This window comes from Biomphalaria glabrata, chromosome 5 (assembly GCF_947242115.1).
Source record: "Biomphalaria glabrata chromosome 5, xgBioGlab47.1, whole genome shotgun sequence".
Taxonomy (NCBI): domain Eukaryota; kingdom Metazoa; phylum Mollusca; class Gastropoda; family Planorbidae; genus Biomphalaria; species Biomphalaria glabrata.
In genome coordinates this window covers 29,169,180-29,183,041 of record NC_074715.1, presented here as the reverse complement: position 1 = coordinate 29,183,041, position 13,862 = coordinate 29,169,180, and the positions used below count along the sequence as shown (strand labels likewise).

General features: G+C 38.5%; 1 protein-coding gene across 3 annotated transcripts in view; it reads right to left on the bottom strand.

The window, feature by feature from the left end:
- Window positions 1-12,426, bottom strand: part of LOC106064223 (KN motif and ankyrin repeat domain-containing protein 1-like) — a 75,362-nt gene extending 62,936 nt beyond the window's left edge. The window contains exon 1 of one of the 3 annotated variants that reach the window (XM_013222756.2): window positions 12,228-12,426. The gene's annotated coding sequence lies outside the window, so the exon portion shown is untranslated. Of the gene's footprint in view, window positions 1-1,976; window positions 2,114-6,059; window positions 6,167-12,227 lie in introns of those variants that run through there. The other 2 variants (XM_056028431.1, XM_056028432.1) reach the window with 2 other exon arrangements.
- Window positions 12,427-13,862: the final 1,436 nt, after the last annotated feature.

The following is a 13,862-nucleotide window of genomic DNA, read 5'->3' as shown; positions in this document are numbered from 1 at the left end:
CCTCTCTCTCGATTAATCACTTCAACTAACTGCTAGGAATCATTTATCAGATGTAATCAGTCAGATGAATTATAATCATTAAGTGATTCATGTCATTATTCTTACAAATGTCAATGACACCAGCTACACTGCATGATGATCACCATGTCGTTAAGATGGGACAAAATTATTTTTGTTTTCAAATCTGGAGCAATATTTCTACATTTTAAAAGCACAAATCTAGACAGAATTTAGTTCACGTCTAGACTAAGTTCCAAATGTCAACATCCATTTTTAAATGAAAAAGTAAATATGCAACGAAATCAGTTAAAGTCAATCAAGTGTGTGTGTATATGTCGCATGTGTTCGTGAGCACCAGTGTCACGATGACCCAATATTCAAGTAGCCTTGTCAATATGTTTTAACAGGTGAGTTGAATGACTAGAGACAGGTAGATGAGAGAGAGGGAGAGAGAGAGAGAATACCTGGACTCTATACGTAAGAAGACAAGGGAGGAGAAGCCAGTGGGAGCACAAGACTTAACGATGTTCAAACACTGATTGAATGTTTAAAAACTTCACATCTCAGTACTGCATTAGAAGACACACACACATTTAGTTAGAAACAACACTTTCTCCTAGCACTACCCGCCCACTCTTTTGACAGCCCTCCCATTGTTTTGTGTACACTTTACCAAAAGACTACAGTAGCAAGACGTTGTACAAGAAACCAAGTCAGTTATAACAATGTTGTACACAAACAGGTGTCAGGCTAACTAAACATGAAGACACTATGCATTTTAGGAAATCTAGGATTGTGTGATTGTATCCAGAACTATCCACAGCACGTGCTAGACAAACACTTCCTGTGTGTCAATGTTGCGTCGGCGTTTGTTTTTTCTGTTTAATATTCCATTTTTTTCTCTCCTCAATGGGAGAATACAGTGTTGACGTGTTGATAGTTCATGTTTGGAGGTTACAGAAATCATTGAGTAATGAAACTTTTTTTTTTTACCAATACAATTGATTGAAAAGAAAAAAAATCTTTGTCATCAGCTTCAATATGTTTATGGCAGTAAAGTGTGGAACTAATTTACATAAGAATACATGAGAGACCATTAAATATTCAAAATCTATTTTAAGTATAAGATAACACGGAGTTGTTTACCCTTGCAGTGTGTCAAGTTGCCACCATTGAAAGCTTCAACAGACTAGTCAAACAAATACTAAATACAGATATTCTAGCAAACCAAGAGATTACCAAAATGACTGTAAATCTATCACACATGTGTTAGTTGAAGATTGTTCTAGAAGTGACAGTCTGCCTCAAACTCGTCTGTGTCTCTAGGCGCTAGATGGTATCAACACACAGCTGAGAAGACACGCTGAGAACGCGCACCCCCGCACCCTCGAAACAATAAGAGATATTACGCAAAGAAAGTTCAGTCTCTATGGAATTAGAAATGAAAATAATGGAAGAGAAATACTGATTAAAACCTAAAGATAGATTATTGAAATAAGAAATGGAAATAAAAAGATCGCTGGCAAAGAATAACAAAAAAACAACAACAACAGGAGAGTTCACTAATACAAACTGTCAGTGAACTAATGAATGACAATTCACTAATACAAACTGTCAGTGAACTAATGAATGACAATCTCTGGCAACCAGAATGGAATAATAATATAATTCAAAGTTCACAGTTCTGTATCACGAGATGAATTTATGGATAGACTGGAACAGGAGAAGACCAAATTACGAAACGGTTAGCAAAATGAACTACTGTATTAGGCAACACACTTTCCAATATGACCTGCTAACCTGTCTCATTACAGAAACGTTTAGGACGAGACAGCATATCTCGGAGTTTACCTAGTTATCAATACAGACTGGTATAAACTAATTCCTAAATTAATAGGCCTACATGTTGTGTATTTTTTAACCATTTTAAGTTACTTTAGTTTTGGACATTATGTAATACTACTTGTATAACTTACGCAACGAGATGTAAACACAAAGCCATGAATAGAAATACACGAGACCCGGGCAGGCTAAACGAAGCTGTGTCCCTACGAGCGCATCAAGGCCAACTTAATGAAGAAATGAGGTGGCCCTTTCTGAAGAATTGAGTCACACAATGACGCTCATTCCGCAGTGCCCGCTGCTGTTACCCTCCCCTCCTATTTGATTGGCCAACAGCCAAATTCTATAAATAGAGTCACGTGGTGGACATGCTACCATTGTCCAAAAGACAAAATCATTCTGGGCATTCAGTATTTAAATCAATATGGGCAACAGAATACAATTTTCTCAATCACCATTGGCATAAAGTATTTCAAATAGGTATCTATTATTTCAATCATTACGGACCCAGTAAATTAATTTATTTTAATGGACTCTGTGTTAATGCTAGTTGGCGCTACAACGTCGGAGGTTTGTGTCTATGAAGATTGCTTTTGAGAACATATAGAGTGTGTTTAAACACATATCTTTACAATAGTACCAACTGCAGTCAGCAACTCTGTTGATGGTAAAGGAGGACAAGAAACGTGTACAAGAAAAACTTTTCATCGTCTTGAATACAAAACTAAACGTTAATGCATTCTTACTGTACATTGTAGGCTGAGCTAACTAGAAACAACAAATAGAATCTAGATCTTTCCTGCAACACATTCACCTCTCCTTAGTGATTAGGCGGAGCACCACACATGATCTGTTGACCGTCCTTCTCCATTCAACTCTGTACCTTGACAAGAATCTCTTCCAAATAGTTCTCAGAAACAAACACGAAAAAAAAAAAAAGGCACATTGGAGAAAATGGTGAAAAAAAAAGTGTGCGTGGAGGCATTGTATACAGAATTGGTGTGCGTGGAGGCAGTGTATACAGAATTGGTGTGCGTGGAGGCAGTGTATACAGAATTGGTGTGCGTGGAGGCAGTGTATACAGAATTAGTGTGCGTGGAGGCAGTGTATACAGAATTAGTGTGCGTGGAGGCAGTGTATACAGAATTGGTGTGCGTGGAGGCAGTGTATACAGAATTGGTGTGCGTGGAGGCAGTGTATACAGAATTAGTGTGCGTGGAGGCAGTGTATACAGAATTGGTGTGCGTGGAGGCAGTGTATACAGAATTGGTGTACGTGGAGGCAGTGTATACAGAATTAGTGTGCGTGGAGGCAGTGTATACAGAATTGGTGTGCGTGGAGGCAGTGTATACAGAATTGGTGTGCGTGGAGGCAGTGTATACAGAATTGGTGTGCGTGGAGGCAGTGTATACAGAATTAGTGTGCGTGGAGGCAGTGTATACAGAATTAGTGTGCGTGGAGGCAGTGTATACAGAATTGGTGTGCGTGGAGGCAGTGTATACAGAATTAGTGTGCGTGGAGGCAGTGTATACAGAATTAGTGTGCGTGGAGGCAGTGTATACAGAATTGGTGTGCGTGGAGGTAGTGTATACAGAATTGGTGTGCGTGGAGGCAGTGTATACAAAATTAGTGTGCGTGGAGGCAGTGTATACAGAATTAGTGTGCGTGGAGGCAGTGTATACAGAATTAGTGTGCGTGGAGGCAGTGTATACAGAATTAGTGTGCGTGGAGGCAGTGTATACAGAATTAGTGTGCGTGGAGGCAGTGTATACAGAATTAGTGTGCGTGGAGGCAGGGTATACAGAATTAGTGTGCGTGGAGGCAGTGTATACAGAATTGGTGTGCGTGGAGGCAGTGTATACAGAATTAGTGTGCGTGGAGGCAGTGTATACAGAATTGGTGTGCGTGGAGACAGTGTATACAGAATTAGTGTGCGTGGAGGCAGTGTATACAGAATTGGTGTGCGTGGAGACAGTGTATACAGAATTAGTGTGCGTGGAGGCAGTGTATACAGAATTGGTGTGCGTGGAGGCAGTGTATACAGAATTGGTGTGCGTGGAGGCAGTGTATACAGAATTAGTGTGCGTGGAGGCAGTGTATACAGAATTGGTGTGCGTGGAGACAGTGTATACAGAATTAGTGTGCGTGGAGGCAGTGTATACAGAATTGGTGTGCGTGGAGGCAGTGTATACAGAATTGGTGTGCGTGGAGGCAGTGTATACAGAATTAGTGTGCGTGGAGGCAGTGTATACAGAATTAGTGTGCGTGGAGGCAGTGTATACAGAATTGGTGTGCGTGGAGACAGTGTATACAGAATTAGTGTGCGTGGAGGCAGTGTATACAGAATTGGTGTGCGTGGAGACAGTGTATACAGAATTAGTGTGCGTGGAGGCAGTGTATACAGAATTGGTGTGCGTGGAGGCAGTGTATACAGAATTGGTGTGCGTGGAGGCAGTGTATACAGAATTAGTGTGCGTGGAGGCAGTGTATACAGAATTGGTGTGCGTGGAGACAGTGTATACAGAATTAGTGTGCGTGGAGGCAGTGTATACAGAATTGGTGTGCGTGGAGGCAGTGTATACAGAATTGGTGTGCGTGGAGGCAGTGTATACAGAATTAGTGTGCGTGGAGGCAGTGTATACAGAATTGGTGTGCGTGGAGGCAGTGTATACAGAATTGGTGTGCGTGGAGGCAGTGTATACAGAATTAGTGGGCGTGGAGGCAGGGTATACAGAATTAGTGTGCGTGGAGGCAGTGTATACAGAATTAGTGTGCGTGGAGGCAGTGTATACAGAATTAGTGTGCGTGGAGGCAGTGTATACAGAATTGGTGTGCGTGGAGGCAGTGTATACAGAATTAGTGTGCGTGGAGGCAGTGTATACAGAATTAGTGTCAAAGTAAAGTCCCCCTTTCGGTCCACAGGGCTGATGATATAAAGCTCATTTGTTTCTATGGCAGAAGGTTAACGAAGGTGCTATGTGTCCATCACAAAGATCAGAAACCTTTCCAAAACTTAACTAATGTCATGTCATCCAAATCCAGAAGATCCAAGGCACAGTCTTCACGCCTAACCCTTCGGTGTGAAAGCTAAGTGCTTAGCCACTTGGCCACCACGCCTCCCTGAGCCAACGGTCGGTCAAGTTTGACCTTGATCTGTAGACACACACACAATAGACTTGGACACGGCGTATGACCACACACACTAAGTTTCCGCCACGCAACTGTGTAAAGGTTACTCCACCAATTATGTCAAATGTTGCTATCACAATGAAAGAGAGCTCAAGACAAGATTCAAGCCCAACTCATGTGTCATTCTAGGGAAAGAGAAAACGCCCAAAAATCAAATTGGGATCAAACAATACAGATCTGATTCAAATCGAAAACAAACATGTATTGACCAGCCATAAAAAAAAATGGAAGAGGTTTTGAAAAGCAACAATTGAAGGAAAGACATGTTGCTAACAGGTTGTAGACTAAATAGACATTTTTTTGTTGTTTTCAAATACAATGAAACCAAAACGTACAACTTCCAATGAAAACAACTTCCAATGAAAACCACTTAGAACACTCTCACCACTGAAGATAGCAAACCTCTCACAGAATACACATTTAGTGTTGGCACTAAGTCCTCAACAATTTGTGAAGTAAGCAAAACCAGCTGATAACCAAGTTTCACCTGTTTTGTATTAGTGCTGCTGGGATATTTGTCCTGACATAACACTTAACTAGACAAATACTACTTAAGAAGCGCATCGTCATTACAAGATTATCAAGATAGATAACTGAATACCGCTTCACTACCACAATCAGTGTGTGTAGGTATTTGTGCCTGTATGTGTTAGCCTTAGTGTAGTCTACAAACGAGATCGCCTCAGAATGTCACTCAGAATGTCACAACTGATATATTAATGACGTCAAGACGATAAACATTATATTTCAATAACAGTCTGCTCTATTGTCAACTAAGATGTGCATGAGATTTAAGACGGCTTCACAGTCATCAACTTATATTGAAACGTCCAGTCTGTGACAACAATAGATCTATATAGATGAATAAAGATGGCATGTAACACACAAAAAGCATATATTGAGAGTCTAAGGGGAAGTTAATCTACTTGTCTATGTTCCTATTTATCATCCTTTCTTCAGTCGATAACGTATGTACCCTAGATCTAACAGTCACGGTATCTGTACATAGTTCTATACCACCAACTTACCCTAACATTGAGCACATGTAACTTCCCTCGCACGGTGCGAAAAGTGAATAACTACTTATGCACAGAATTTCTGGGGACATGACAACCATTATCTACTCATGAACTCTGACCTATCAAAGGGCACGCGCCTCGAGTTGCCCGCGATAATGTAGGATTGCTGCCAACACGCACCAGTTTAGCATGTCTACTTCCAATGGGGACTAGATGGCTAATGAAATGTAAGGTGAGCAATGTACTCTGCGCTCCCTAGCATTCAAGTGTAATCTTATAGTACATGGAACAAGTCTGGTGGAAAGAAGAAATAGAAGGCCGTTCAAAGTATTTATACCAAGTACCGAAGGCAGTGTTCAAAGTAGACAAAAGACAAAAAATAGATGGTTGAGTGAGTGTTGCGTTTAGGGAAAAACAAAAGGAAAAAAAAAAGGGGGGGGGAATATTCATACCTTTCATCTTTGATTCATTAAATTTGATTCTCTGAAGTTGTAACTCACCCGACAAGACGCTCGTGAAATCTCATGTTTATACGTATGTCATGATGACTTGCGGAGTACTTCCCTAAACACTAGACCAGGCTGACCTCACTGAAGTAGACATGTATAACATTCAAGTAGCTGAAGCAGGAGACCAAACATCTTTAGCAGGCTGTGACACTCGTTCGGACTTTATTAAAGACTATATTAGCCTAATAAAAAAAATACTTATGACAAGCGAGGAAAAAAGTTCAAGAAACAGGTTTCATCGATCGCTGTCTTGAGTGAAGCCCAATTCTAATCATCAAGAAGAATCGAGTTTCTTCAATGTACACACACACACAAAGTTGTCTTTTTCTAGTAGGCATCTTCAACGTAAAATGACGACCACAAATGAACCCATTAAAAACACAAGTTTGAGAACGCCAAAACGCCAAGGGGGGAAGGGTCCTATTCATTTTATTGACAAATCAACTATAAATGTGCAGGCGACATCTAGCTACAAATGTGCAGGCGACATCTAGCTACAAATGTGCAGGCGACATCTAGCTACAAATGTGCAGGCGACATCTAGCTACAAATGTGCAGGCGACATCTAGCTACAAATGAGCAGGCGACATCTAGCTACAAATGTGCAGGCGACATCTAGCTACAAATGTGTAGTTCAAGAGAAACTATTTAAAATGTGCATCACCAGTTACGCCCATGACAAAAGGTGTAACACCTTAACTAAGATTCTATGAAGCAGCTCAAATGAACTAAATATCAACTTGAGAATGTCACTGAAAAATGTCTGGTCACAAGACAACTTGGGGGGGGGGGGGGGGGACAAGTACCGTGGAGATAAGGCCTAGCAAAACTCAGGTGTTTGTTTAGAGAGGTGATGTGACAGTGTAGGATGGATGGCTCGTCTCTATTACCTGGGTGCTGGCCGTGAGAAACCAAAGAGAGGGTGTCGAGAGGTAGGGGAATCTTTACAATTAGTTTTACATTATTATTCAGGCGTGCTGCATGTCGACTACAAGTGCATAAACATTTTAATGGGGGAAGAAATGTTCAAGTATTGTGCTATATTTAGCAGACACTGAAGCTACAACTGTTCAAATCGAATGTTAGTAGCAAATAAGATGTTTTTCATAGTAAGGGAAGTTCAATTTTTGATAATGAATTTCAGAAGTAGACCTAGTCAGCGTCATGTATGTGTGTCAAGTCAGAGTCATGTATGTGTGTCAAGTCAGAGTCATGTATGTGTGTCAAGTCAGAGTCATGTATGTGTGTCAAGTCAGAGTTATGTATGTGTGTCAAGTCAGAGTTATGTATGTGTGTCAAGTCAGAGTTATGTATGTGTGTCAAGTCAGAGTTATGTATGTGTGTCAAGTCAGAGTTATGTATGTGTGTCAAGTCAGCGTCATGCATGTGTGTCAAGTCAGCGTCATGTATGTGTGTCAAGTCAGAGTCATGTATGTGTGTCAAGTCAGAGTTAAGTATGTGTGTCAAGTCAGAGTCATGTATGTGTTTCAAGTCAGAGTCATGTATGTGTTTCAAGTCAGCGTCATGTATGTGTTTCAAGTCAGAGTCATGTATGTGTTTCAAGTCAGAGTCATGTATGTGTGTCAAGTCAGCGTCATGTATGTGTTTCAAGTCAGAGTCATGTATGTGTGTCAAGTCAGAGTCATGTATGTGTTTCAAGTCAGCGTCATGCATGTGTGTCAAGTCAGAGTCATGTATGTGTGTCAAGTCAGAGTCATGTATGTGTTTCAAGTCAGCGTCATGTATGTGTGTCAAGTCAGCGTCATGTATGTGTGTCAAGTCAGCGTCATGTATGTGTGTCAAGTCAACAATAGATGTGTGTATGTATGAGAGGTACTATGATCCAGATGGATAGCCCAGTGTACCACGAAATGACTAAATGTTAATGTCTTAGTATTACTACCTTAGGAGAGGCGGTGGCTGAGCGGTAAAGCGCTTGGCTTCCGAACCGGAGTCCTGGGTTCGAATCCCGGGATTTTTTAAATTTCAGGATCTTTGGATTCCTCTGAGTTCACCCAGCTCTAATGGGTACATGACATGAGTTGGGGAAAAGTAAAGACGGTTGATCGTTGTGCTGGCCAGATGACACCCTCGTTAAGCGCGGGCTACAGAAACAGATCATCTGCAACATAGATCGCAAAGTCTGAAAGGGGAACTTTTTTGTTTATTAGTACCTTTCATCAATATTCGATTACTAGAACTATGTATGTACCTAAGAGACGTTAGTTGACATGAGTACCTTTCATCAATATTTGATTACTTGAACTATGTATGTACCAAAGAGACGTTTTGACATGAGTACCTTTCATCAATATTTGATTACTTGAACTATGTATGTAACAAAGAGACGTTTTGACATGAGTACCTTTCATCAATATTTGATTACTTGAACTATGTATGTACCAAAGAGACGTTTTGACATGAGTACCTTTCATCAATATTTGATTACTTGAACTATGTATGTACCTAAGAGACGTTTTGACATGAGTACCTTTCATCAATATTTGATTACTTGAACTATGTATGTACCAAAGAGACGTTTTGACATGAGTACATTTCATCAATATTTGATTACTTGAATTATGTATATACCAAAGAGACGTTAGTTGACATGAGTACCTTTCATCAATATTTGATTACTTGAACTATGTATGTACCAAAGAGACGTTAGTTGACATGAGTATCTGCATGTATAGGAAAAAGTTCACGTGACGTCTACTACATCCATTATGTGTCTTCAAATGGCAAAAGACGCAAACTTAAGCTTTATGACCATATCACAAGGTCCTCAAGGCTCACAAAGACCTTCCTTCAGGGAACAGTGTCAGGAAAAAGAAGAAGTGGCAGACAGAGAAAGCGATGTGAAGACAAAAGAATGGACAGCCCCGCATTGAATGAAATTCTATGCAAGGCAAAAGACAAAGAGGAATGGAGAAAGACGGTCAACAGATTCTGTGTGGTGCCCCAACGGTTCAGCAAACTAAGGGATAGGTGAAGGGTTTAAGAGTTTTGAATGATGTGATCAGTGTAACATTACAGCAGTAAATGTATAGACTATACTGATAGATTGTGACAGATCAACAGAGATGAACAGAAGAGAATCAGATCTAAGATTGTCAAAGACACACACTAAATATTTCCCAGGTCGAGACAAATGATACAGTAATCAAGTAAAAGACAGAAATTTAAATAAAAAATACTTTCTGTAGACACAAGAAACATTTGAACACAAGTAAAGTTATTTACAAATACATACACACACACAGTTTTTAAGTTAAACTTGTTCACTCCCCCTTTTCCCATCAAATTAAACTAAATAGTTTGTAATTACTCAGACCCTGAGTCTCACCTGTTTTATGTTTCAGTTCAAAATATACTTTTGTTTAAGCATATTAATTTTTAATGTCAAAAATGTGGAAAAAAAAAATCTTTCATGGATGTTTTTAACTTGACACTAGAGAGAGTTCAAAGGAATGCACACATAAACACAAGGGGATCACAACCAGCAGGACTTGAGACAAACAGACAGAGGAACAATTGATTAAAATTACTGATGTTTAAAAATGTTGAAATATCTAGGAAGTTCAATACATTCCAAAAACAACATACTAACAGAAATAAATGAATGAATAGCAGGAAGCAACACTACAGCACCCACCCACTTAGTTATAAGCAAAACAATTTATCAAGGAAAAAAAAAGATCTCACAAAACAGAGGAAGGCTCAATGGTGAGACCTGGACACTGGCAAAAACAACAGAAAATCTGCTAAATATTTTGAATTTTTAGGAAAATCCTTTAAAAAAAAATCTATGAAACTAAGATAGAACTGGATACACACTAACCAGAAGATGCATCCATTATATATGAATACCTGTCTATAGTGTCAGAAATGTAACGAAGTACAGAATATGCTGGGTCACCTTGAAAGAATGTAAGAGGAGCCAAAAACAGAATATGTGACCATTAAAAAACCAAAGGCTAACCATGAATTCATATGATGGATGGATTGATGATGCAGAGGTAGATCTACAACAAATTAAAAGTTCAGGGCTGGAGGTGTAAAGATCAAAAGAGGTCTGAAAGGAAAGAAAGTGTTGAAGCAGGCCAGAGCTCTCCAAAGGCTTTAGTGCCACTGGGATGGGTGGTAAATAATTTCTAACCGCTTAAAATGTTGCAAGTTTCCTTAATACCAAGACCAATAGCCTGGTATAATGCAAGTTTATCAATATCTTAGTGTACATAATGGAAAGAACTTAAAACAAAAAAATCAAACTCTCATATTAAAACAGCACTCTATGGTAAAAACCTGTGAATAATAAACTTGCTTATACATAAATTCTAAATTGTGTCTTTGTAGGCTGAATTATAATTCATAAAACTGTCCCTGCTGTCTATAGAGTATCACTAATTTCCTAACTTTAATTGAAAGCATCATTTAGTATTGATATACTTCTACTTTAAGAACACTATTGATCAGAATGAGCAGTGTGCCTAGAGATAGTAAACAACAGGCAGACCAGAGTGTTAGAACTAAGTGTGTACATATATGCCCCACTGCCCAACATGCCACACTACATTAGAGCTGTGACCTTCACCTTTTGCTATGAATGCTGTGGCAGTGTAACTAGGTCCAGTGTGCTCCCTCTTTTAAAATTATAATATTGTTCTATCACAGATGGCTCATAGTGGGTGCAGCATTAAACTACGAAATGTATCAAAGAGATTGTAAACTTCAGATCAAGTAAAGCCACAATCTTTTACTTTTAACCAAGTCTTTAAATAATGTCTTTTAAGTTATTTAAGTATAGTATCTAATTTAAATATAAAATAAATATCACGTGTGGTACCCCAACACTAATAAGTGGAAAAAAATAATTAAAACTAAATTGACTTTAAATAGATGTCTGGATATAGAGATCCCTAGCTAATTAGCCACTACTGGCTCTAGTGCTTTAGCTTTACAGTTAGTTTACTTTTCCTACCAATAGAGCTATTTAAAGATTATAATAAATTATATAAGTCTATTTTATACCTCTTAATAACTTATAGATCTAGATTAATCAATCTAGATCTAAACACTAGACAGAAACAAATTATCACTTCATAAGATGGAGTGTTTCTAGAGGTAATTTGAGACCAGTATAAGTTAGACAAGTCACAAGTGTTATAATGTATTTTAACTGTTTACTTGTCTTGTTTTATAGATCTATTTTATTGCTCTGAGATTAATTATCTAGACTAGATCTCTATTAGTCTATTGGAGTATTGCCTGTATAAAGAATATAATATATATAGATCTATGTCATCTGTCATAAATAATTAATATGATAATATCAGTTCTGAATTTCATTTGACATTAAAGTATTAATTATATAATATAGGTCTAGACAGTCTAGACTCTAGACAAAGAGTTTCCTAACTTAAACTAAAACTTTGATACACACAATCAAACTATCACTTTTTATACTATCGACTATCGTAACTAAAAATAACTATAGAGTCTATCACTATCAGTGTCTAACTCTAACTAGATCTAGATTTCTAGTACTAGTCTAACTAGATCTAGTCAATCTAGATATCTAGAATGACTAAGTGTCACTAAGTTCTAACTACTCCCTAGTCACTAGTCACTCACTTGTGACTAGTGTATTTACTTAATTATTTACCTTTCTAGATCTAGATCTAGTAAAAATTAAACATGAATCCAAAAATGTATTAGCTTTGTCAAAATGGGACTTTGGCGTTTAGCAGAAGTAAAAATCTCCGAATGAAATTTGGAAAGAAGACTAGGACAGAAGTGGCCGGCACGACACGAACACAGACTGCTACACAGGTAAAGCAGCCATGAATGACAACAAACCTTTACCTTATCTGTCACGAAGGCCCGGATGTTGGCTAAACCTCTTCAATGGAAGCCAGGTGAAAAAATGGAAAAATAAAAAAGGTAAATCTGGGTCTAGATTAGGTCTAGGAGGTGGGGAAGGGGACAAGAGAAAAGTGGACAAATGATCTAGATCTCATCAGTCATAGAAAGATCTAGATCAATCATCCTAAGTTATTAGAATATCTTAATAATTAAATGTGAAAAAAAAATTCTTTTCTTTTTTCTTTATAGCCTAACTTATCTTGATAGAATCATTGTCATTGATATATATATATATATCTAATCAAGACTCTCTCTATTTGACAAATAAAATTGATGAAATAAAAATACGGCAATTTCAGAAATAAAACCGCGCAGAGAACGGCAAGCCCCCGACAACGAGAGAGGTTTGCGCCTGGGGCCATTGGTACGATAGTTTGAAGCTCATACCATACGTGCAGATAGCCATTATATATAGCGTTAGGCCTTTTACCTGTCTGTCAAACCTGTCATTTCATTTTTTTTAAACGTAAAAGGGCTGAGGGAATAAAACAGAATAAATTTGTTATTTAGATTTAGATGAAGTGCTACGTCTTAAAATTTCAGAGGAACAAATATTTTAGCTAATTAACATTAGCTACAACTAGGGGCGGACTGGATGTCAAAATCGGCCCATGCATTTCTATACAGTACAGCCCATGAATTGTTTTTCATACGATGGGCCTCCTTTTATAGGCCTATCAGCCGCCTATCTGTTCACAAAATCATTATATTATTTTTTTTTTATAGTGTATCGATAACTGTATGCATGCTCTATATCTTTCTAAGAAATGTAGGCATAATGTTGCTTTTGAATCGCTATATGTTTGTAAGCCCTAAAAGGATGAAGCCTACTAATAGCACTGATTACGGATGAAGGCGATTACATTATTTTTGCCCTTTATACAGGGGCGGACTGGCTATTTGTGCATTTGAGCAAATGCCCGATGAGCTGGTACTCAAATGGGTTTAAAGGGCTTCATCAATGCCACTATGGCACGCATTAAACTGTTAAAGGTTTTATAATATTCTCATATATTAGGGGCTCTATAAGCATCATGCTAAAAACATCTTTTACAGACTACAATGTAATACTAATTTAATCTAATACATTTTCAAAAATAATGTAATAGCCTACATCATGGGCGTAGCCAGGATTTTTTTTTCGGGGGAAGGGATACCCTAGATTAGTTTCTTCCTGGAGTTAGTGGAAAAATTGTAGACTCCCTGTCCACGCCAGTAATGGGGTCTGTGGGAGCGCTGATAGCCCCCCCCTCCCCCCAGCGCGGGGAAGCCCCGCCGCCAAGCACTATTTCCGGTATTGAAAGCCTAAAAAATACATATTCTGAGGTATCTACAGTGCATTGTTCTGCTATTACAAAGTTTTCTTTCAAAACCT